The following is an 8,279-nucleotide window of genomic DNA, read 5'->3' as shown; positions in this document are numbered from 1 at the left end:
TCTGCTGTGGCTGTCACAAGGGAAGGGTGTGTGGAGAATCACACACTATTCTTAAATGGCCAGATTTCCTCAAATTAATGAACACCTGTTCAAGAACATCAGAAACATCCATTGACTAAAGTTTTTGAGTTCCAATAGGACAAGCTTTTTAAAAATAAGACACCTCATTTAGCGTCACTTAAAAATATACAAAAGAAAAGTGAAAGTATCAGTCACTCAGTTGTGTCCGACTCTACAACCTCATGGATTATAGTTCACCAGGCTCCTCTGTCCGTGGAATTCTCCAGGCAAGAATACTGGAGTGGGTAGCCATTCCCATCTCCAGAGGATCTTCCCAATCCAGGGATGGAACTCAAGTCTCCCTCATTGCAAGCAGTTTCTTTACCTGAGCCCTGGTCTGAGTCACTGCTGCTGCTGCTGCTAAGTCACTTGTCTTGTCAGTGTCTTGTGTGTCTCGACACACAAGTGTCTCGACAGTGTCTTGTCGACTCTGTGCGACCCCATAGACGGCAGCCCACCAGGCTCCCCCATCCCTGGGATTCTCCAGGCAAGAACACTGGAGTGGGTTGCCATTGCCTTCTCTGGTCTGAGTCACTCGGTTCAGTTCAGTCGCTCAGTCGTGTCCGACTCTTTGTGACCCCATGGATCGCAGCACGCCAGGCCTCCCTGTCCATCACCAACTCCCAGAGTTCACTCAGACTCACGTCCATCGAGTCAGTGATGCCATCCACCCATGTCATCCTCTATCGTCCCCTTCTCCTCCTGCCCCCAATCCCTCCCAGCATCAGAGTCTTTTCCAATGAGTCCACTCTTCGCATGAGGTGGCCAAAGTACTGGAGTTTCAGATTTAGCATCATTCCTTCCAAAGAAATCCCAGGGCTGATCTCCTTCAGAATGGACTGGTTGGATCTCCTTGCAGTCCAAGGGACTCTCAAGAGTCTTCTCCAATACCACAGTTCAAAAGCATCAATTCTTTGGCACTCAGCCTTCTTCACAGTCCAACTCTCACATCCATACATGACCACAGGAAAAACCATAGCCTTGACTAGCTGGACCTTTGTTGGCAAAGTAATGTCTCTGCTTTTGAATATGCTATCTAGGTTGGACATAACTTTCCTTCCAAGGAGTAAGCTTCTTTTAATTACATGGCTGCAGTCACCAGGGAAGCCCAAAAATATATGAGCATCATCTAAAGTATGAATTCCAACCTCCATTTAAAGAAACTGAAGTATAATTGATTTATAATAATGTGTTAGTTTCAGGTATACAACAAGCTGATTCAGATATATATATATGTGTGTGTGTGTTTATTTTTCATTGTCGGTTATTACAAGGTATTAAGTATCAGTTCAGTTCAGTCGCTCAGTCATGTCCGACTCTTTGTGACCCCATGAATCACAGCACGCCAGGCCTCCCTGTCCATCACCAACTCCCGGAGTTCACTCAGACTCACGTCCGTGGTCCCCTGTGTTATGCAGTAAATCCTTGTTGCTATGTAATCTCCATTTGATAAAATTTTCATCAGTATCTTGAGACAACTGTCCTGTGTATTCTTCCCTATCTACTAGTTTTGTCTGACAATCCCCTACCATGCGCTGACCCAGCTCACTGTACGGCCCCTGGGGAGAAGGTCCAGTCCTGGGGCCTTCTCTCCTGTCTGCAGTGCCTTCTGTTCTGGGTCCCTCACTTCTTTCTGCCTGCGGCCACTCCTCTTTCCTTTCATGCTGTGAAAGGGTGGGCCTTGGGGGAGTGTAACGAGCCTGTGCTGGTAGGACTGCACAAGATGTAGTGAGAGGAAGAGGACAGGTGACGGGACCACGCTTCTGGCTGCACCTCCACCTTCTCCACTGCCAACCGCCACTGTCAGCCGGTGGTCCCAGCACAGGGGAGTGGCATCCTTTTTCAATCCTTCAGTTTTTTTTGTCCCTAATGTGCCCCGCTCCCCTGACTCATGTTGGGGTGACGACTGACTCTCCGAACTGCAGCTGTGGGAGGGAACGAGACGGGGAGCAGGCAGGAAGCCCCAGAGGCTGCGTCACCGGTGCTCACAAGCCACGCCCCAGGCCAGGAATGTGACTGGTCCTCTGGTCCCATCCCGTTAGAAGGTCAGATATCCAAAGTCAATGCCTTATTTTTTCAAACCTTGGGTCAGGGTTTTGTTCCCTCTGATCAGAGGAAGAGAAAAGTGGACCTACAGCTGGCAAATCAACCGATTATGATGCTGCTCATGAACCATAGCTAATCTTAGCTCTTAAACAACATCTGGGTTCCTCTTCTTGAAAGTGTCTCAAATGTGACTTTTCTTTACCAGATATGGTGTAGGGGAAACAGGAATGAGAATCTCTGCCTTGGTATATACTATATCCACCTTCCTTAGTTCGATTTCCTCCCCATCCCAGGCGCTAGGATGTTTTCTTGCAAGTGATGTCACGGAAATTTTGTGAAGAGAAGTGTGGAACATCTGCATGCCTTGTTCTCTCTCCCATGTCAGGTGTCGGCAGAGATCAAAGCAGCAAATTCAGCCTCTGTGGTCCGTTTTAGATTTCTCGTGAATAGTTATTCATTTTAAAATGTATTACAAAAAAAAAAATGTATTACAGAATATATCAAGTATGAGAAAAGTATGGAGAAAAGTTTATCAAATATCCTTGTATCTACCATCCAAATGACAAAATTTTGTCATATCTATTTCAGATCTCTCAATCTATCCATCTAATAGATATTATAATCTATTATATATATGTATTCAATCTATCGGAGAAGGCAACGGCACCCCGCTCCAGTACTCTTGCCTGGAAAATCCCATGGATGGAGGAGCCTGGTAGGCTGCAGTCCATGGGGTCGCTGAGGGTCAGACACGACTGAGCGACTTCACTTTCATGCATTTGAGAAGGAAATGGCAACCCACTCCAGTGTTCTTGCCTGGAGAATCCCAGGGACAGGGGAGCCTGGTAGGCTGCCGTCTATGGGGTCACATTGAGTTGGACACGACTGAAGTGACTTAGCAGCAGCAGAGACAGCACTGCCCACTAACTTTGTATAGCGGAGCATTACTGCCCTCTAGTGATGAAAAGAAAAAAATTTAGGGTGGGCTGCCGTATATGGGGTCGCACAGAGTTGGACACGACTGAAGCAACTTAGCAGCAGCAGCAGCATTCAATCTATATGTATATATTATATACATAACTATTATTAATATATAGGATATTATAGTATTGATTTCATTTGCTGTGCCAAAGCTTTCAAGTTTGACTAGGTCCAATTATTTATTTTTGTTTTTTGTTTCCTTTACCTGAGGAGACAGATCCAAAGAAATATTAAGACTGATGTCAAAGAGAGTACAATCTATATTTTCTTCTAGTTTTATGGTTTCAGGTGTTACATTTAGGACTTTATATTGAGTTTCTTTTGTACATGGCATGAGAAAATATTCTAATTTCATTCTTTTACATGTAGTCCAGTTTTCCCAACATTATTTATGGAATAGACTGTCTTTTCCTCATTGTATATTCTTGCCTCCCTTGTAGATTAATTGATCATATATGCATGGGTTTATTTCTGGGCTCTCTATTTTTTCCTATGATTATTTATTTTTATGCTTGAAAAACTCAATCCCCTTCAAAAACCCTTCCAAGGCCTCATGCATTATGTGTTGAACTGTATGAACTTGCCATGATTGTAGGTCAAAAATCATAAAAAATTGGTAATTTTGTAAGGTTCCATTTAATACTTGCTTCAGAGTATAAGTTCTATTTTGAAATTATGAGAGGAAGAAACAGCAGAAGGATGAAATTTTGATAAAGAATATAGATGAGGGCTCTGTCTCTGGGGACAGACAGAAAAGTCCCCAAGTGTTGAATTTGTGCCCCCTTAATCCTTCAATTTCTGGGCATTTCTTCAATTTTATTGTAATTTAGTTACAGTATTTTAACATGACCTAGTTTAAAGTTTTATCAGAAAGTTGCAGAAAGATTATATATTGCAGTGTGTTGGATTGGCTTATGTATTCGAAATGGTAAAAATCCTGTTTTGGAAGTGATCATTAGGAACAGGAGCTGGCCAGCTTGCTAGTTAGTTGGCCAAGACCTCATTAGTGAGCTCGCAAGGTGGCCTGCCGAGTGATGGGGACAAAGAATCGAGAGTGAATTTACATACTTCTCCATCTGATCTTGTTAACGCCGGAGAGCTGATTAATAATTGTGGAGAGAATAAAGGTCCTGCCAGGTGGCCCACGGGGAGCAGTACCTAATTAGAACCAACATCCCTTGCCAAACAGACAGCTAGTGCTGTAGGGCTGGTGAATAACCTTCTGACACCAGGTGCTGGAGTGTAGCCGAGCTCCTGTCACTTGCTCTGTAATTTGACTGTGTGATTCACCGACACAAGAGAAGTGGCTCCAAGGAGGTAAACCCTCCCACACTTGAGCCCCTCACATGCTGTCAGACTCCTTTTGAATTCCCTCCTCTTTCAGAGACTGGCAATTAGGTAATCTCTCTGACTCAGTTTTTATGATTAAGGTAAATTAGAAAATTGTGTGCGTGCTCAGTCATTCAGCTGTGTCTGACTCTTTGCGACCCCATGGATTGTAGCCCGTCAGGTTCCTCTGTCCATGGAATTTTCCAGGCAAGAATACTGGAGTGGGTTGCCATTCCCTTCTCCAGGGGATCTTCCTGACCCAGGAATCAAACCTGAGTCTCTTGGGTTTCCTGCATTGGCATGTGGATTCTTTACCACTGTGCTACCTGGGAAACCCAATTAGTGACAATTAAATCTGCTATGGAAGAGACTGAGTTAGTATATTCAGTACTGTGGTGTTGGAGAAGACTCTTGAAAGTCCCTTGGACTGCAAGGAGATCCAACCAGTCCATTCTAAAGGAGATCAGTCCTGGGTATTCTTTGGAAGCAGTGATGCTAAAGCTGAAACTCCAGTACTTTGGCCACTTCATGTGAAGAGTTGACTCATTGGAAAAGACTCTGATGCTGGGAGGGATTGGGGGCAGGAGGAGAAGGGGACGACAGAGGATGAGATGGCTGGATGGCATCACTGATCGATGGACGTGAGTCTGAGTAAACTCCGGGAGTTGGTGATGGACAGGGAGGCCTGGCATGCTGTGATTCATGGGGTCGCAAAAAGTCGGACGCAACTGAGCGACTGAACTGAACTGAATATGATCTCCGGACTTCCAGTAGTTAAGAGACCAGTAACCAGTTAACACACCACACCTCCACTGCAGGGGGGATGGGTTCGATCCCTGGTCAGGGAACTAAGATCCCTCATGTTGTGCAGCACGGCCAAAAAAATAGAAAAAATAAAATTACCTCAAGACTTGGGCCCATCTATCTTCGTGGCTGGCAGGATTTAGTATATATTCCTGCCCTCAAATGGAATGGGGGCTGAACGTTGATTCAAATGACAGGGTGGGTATTACCACATCTCCCAGAAGACAAATGGCTCATAACTTTCTCTTAAATTCTTCTTTTAAAAAATTACATAAGTCATCAGCGATAACTTCCATGATAAACAAAAGAAAAAACCAGAGTCGGTTGCCCATGATCACTCAGATGTGGCCTGATGAGCACCTTGGGTGGACAGTGTGACCCTGAGTGGAGAGAAGATTCAGTTCAGAGTACATGGAGAAAAATGAGTTTCATTAAGGGAAAGGCACTTCCTCTATGTAATAGAGAAAGAAGATAGTAGTTGCGAATAGAGGTTTGGTGGCTGAAATACGAGGGACCTGGCACGGAGCGCTCTGTAGTCCTCAGGAATAAGCATCAGCTGACAATGGAGAGAAGGAGGAAGTCAGAGTTTCAGTGGAGGGGAGAGGTAAGAAATCATAAAACATGGGAGAGGGGCTTAGCAGAGAAGGAAGCAGGAAGGAGCAGGAAGATTTGCTCCATCGTTGAGCGTAAGTTTGGGCTTGGTCACTATGAATTTGACCTGGTAGCATCCTGCCTAGTTGGAGGTTTTCTCCAGCAATAACTTCAGGTTGAGGCTCAGAGACGGTAGATGGTCTCGGATCCATGCGTAGTTAGGGTTTTGCTTTGGAAGGAGCAGATCAAGGAACGGAAGGTGTTTGCAAATTTAGTGTTGGACCCTGCAACTGCAGCTGGATGAGGAGGGACACGACTGATAAAATGTTAGGAAGTGTAGGTGTGTTGGTGACATTGATGAGGTCAAAGAACTCTGGTCTTGGGATGGGAGGAACTTGAGAAAATGATGTGAAGGCAAAGGTTATGGTAAGAGATTGAGCTTTGAATTAGTGCCTTTAACTCATCTCCTTCCCTCCCTCCATTGCTTCCTCAGGTCCTTCCTTTTACTGAGAAGCTCAGTGGAAGAGGAAGCATAGTTCTTCTGGAATGATTGGAAAGGCTCAACGAGGTGAGATTTGAGCTGGCCTTGGAAAGATTTGTGGGGCTTCCCTGGTAGCTCAGTTGGTAAAGAATCCGCTTGTAATGCAGGAGACCCTGGTTCGATTTCTGGGTCAGGAAGAGCCACTGGAGAAGGGATAGGCTACCCACTCCAGTATTCTTGGTCTTCCCTTGTGGCTCAGCTGGTAAGGAATCCACCTGCAATGCGGGAGACCTGGGTTCGATCCCTGGGTTGGGAAGATCCCCTGAAGTACGGAAAGGTTACCAACTCCAGTATTCTGATAGTGCATGGGGTCACAAAGAGTCGGACACGACTGAGCAACTTTCACTTTCACTTTCTGGAAAGACTTGTAGGAGCAAAGAAGCTGCAAGTTATGTGGAGCTGTAATTTTGGTGAACGTATCTAAGAGTGAAAATTCACATTTGCTTTCCTTTGCAATGAATAGCTTTCTTCAGTCATTGCTGATTTAGAGGAACATAACTAGTTTGTTAAGTCTGTCAAGGGTGTGTGTGTGTGTGTGTGTGTGTGTGTGTGTGTGTGTGTGTGTGTCTGTACAGGATCTTGACATTTTAATTCAGTGACTTCCGTTTGTCATTTTATCAGGTACTTTGCCTTTGGGGAACTGAGTCATTCTAGGCAAATCTAAAAAAGAATGTGTGATAAATTACCAAATTCCTACTGCTAAAGTTTCAAGACAAGAAAGTTCCTGTGGGCTGATCAGCACATTCTTCCTAGTCTATTTCTCTTTCTTTCTCTATCTCTCTGTACAGGTATCATTATCTGTGCATTTAGTTATGTTTTGCACTATTTACTGAGGGCTTACTATGTTCTGGGCTTCCCTTGTGGCTCAGCTGGTACAGAATCCGCCTGCAATGTGGGAGACCTGGGTCCAATCTCTGGGTTGGGAAGATCCCCTGGAGAAGGGAAAGGCTACCCACTCCAAGAATTCCACGGACGGATAGTCCATGGGGTCACAAAGAGACGGACACGACTGAGTGACTCTCACTTTCACTTCACTACCATGTTCTAGTCCCATGATTTGTACTTTCATTAGCTCATTTAATCCTCATGACAACTCCAGGAGGCAAGCATTATTATCAGCCCCATTTTTTACACAGGAAACTGAGACTTAGAGAGGTTAAGTGGTTTGCTTTCATTCAGCTACCTGGTAGAGCTGAGTGTCAAATACAGCCTACAGACTAACCAGAGCTTGAATAACTTAATTCTATGCTAGGCGCGTGCACATACATGTGTGTGCTATGGGCTGTGCATGCGTGCTAAGTCTCTTCAGTGGTGTCCGACTCTTTGCGATCCTATGGACTGTAGCTGTAGCCCACCAGGCTCCTCTGTCCATGGGACTCTCCAGGCAAAAAGACTGGAACTCACGTCTTTTGTCTCTCGCATAGGTAGGTGGGTTCTTTACCACTAGCACCACTTCACACACACATTTAACAATTGAGATAAAATTCACATACATACATTCACCATTTTAACCATTTTAATGTGTACTATTCAGCGGCTTTTAGTCTCTTCACAAGGCTTTGTGACCATCACCACTGTCTGACTCTGACCACTTCATCCTTGCAAAAATTAGAGTCACTTCCTGTCTTCCCTTCCCACTAGCTTTCTGCAACCATCAATTGTCCTTCTGTTTCTGTGAATTTCTCTGTTCTAGACGTTTCATTTGGGCTTCCCCCGTGGCTCAGATGGTCAAGAATCCGCCTGCAGTGCAGGAGACCTGGATTTGATTCTGAGTTGGGAAGATTCCCAGGAGGAGGGCATGGCAACCCACTCCAGGATTTTTGCCTGGAGAATCCCATGGACAGAGGAGCCTGGTGGGCTACAGTCCCAGGGGTGGCAAAGAGTCAGACACAACTGAGCGACTAAGCACACGCAGACGTTTCATAAA

Source organism: Bos javanicus, chromosome 27, assembly GCF_032452875.1.
Source record: "Bos javanicus breed banteng chromosome 27, ARS-OSU_banteng_1.0, whole genome shotgun sequence".
Lineage (NCBI taxonomy): Eukaryota > Metazoa > Chordata > Mammalia > Artiodactyla > Bovidae > Bos > Bos javanicus.
The sequence above is the reverse complement of the archived record's forward strand: the minus strand, read 5'-3'. Positions refer to the sequence as shown.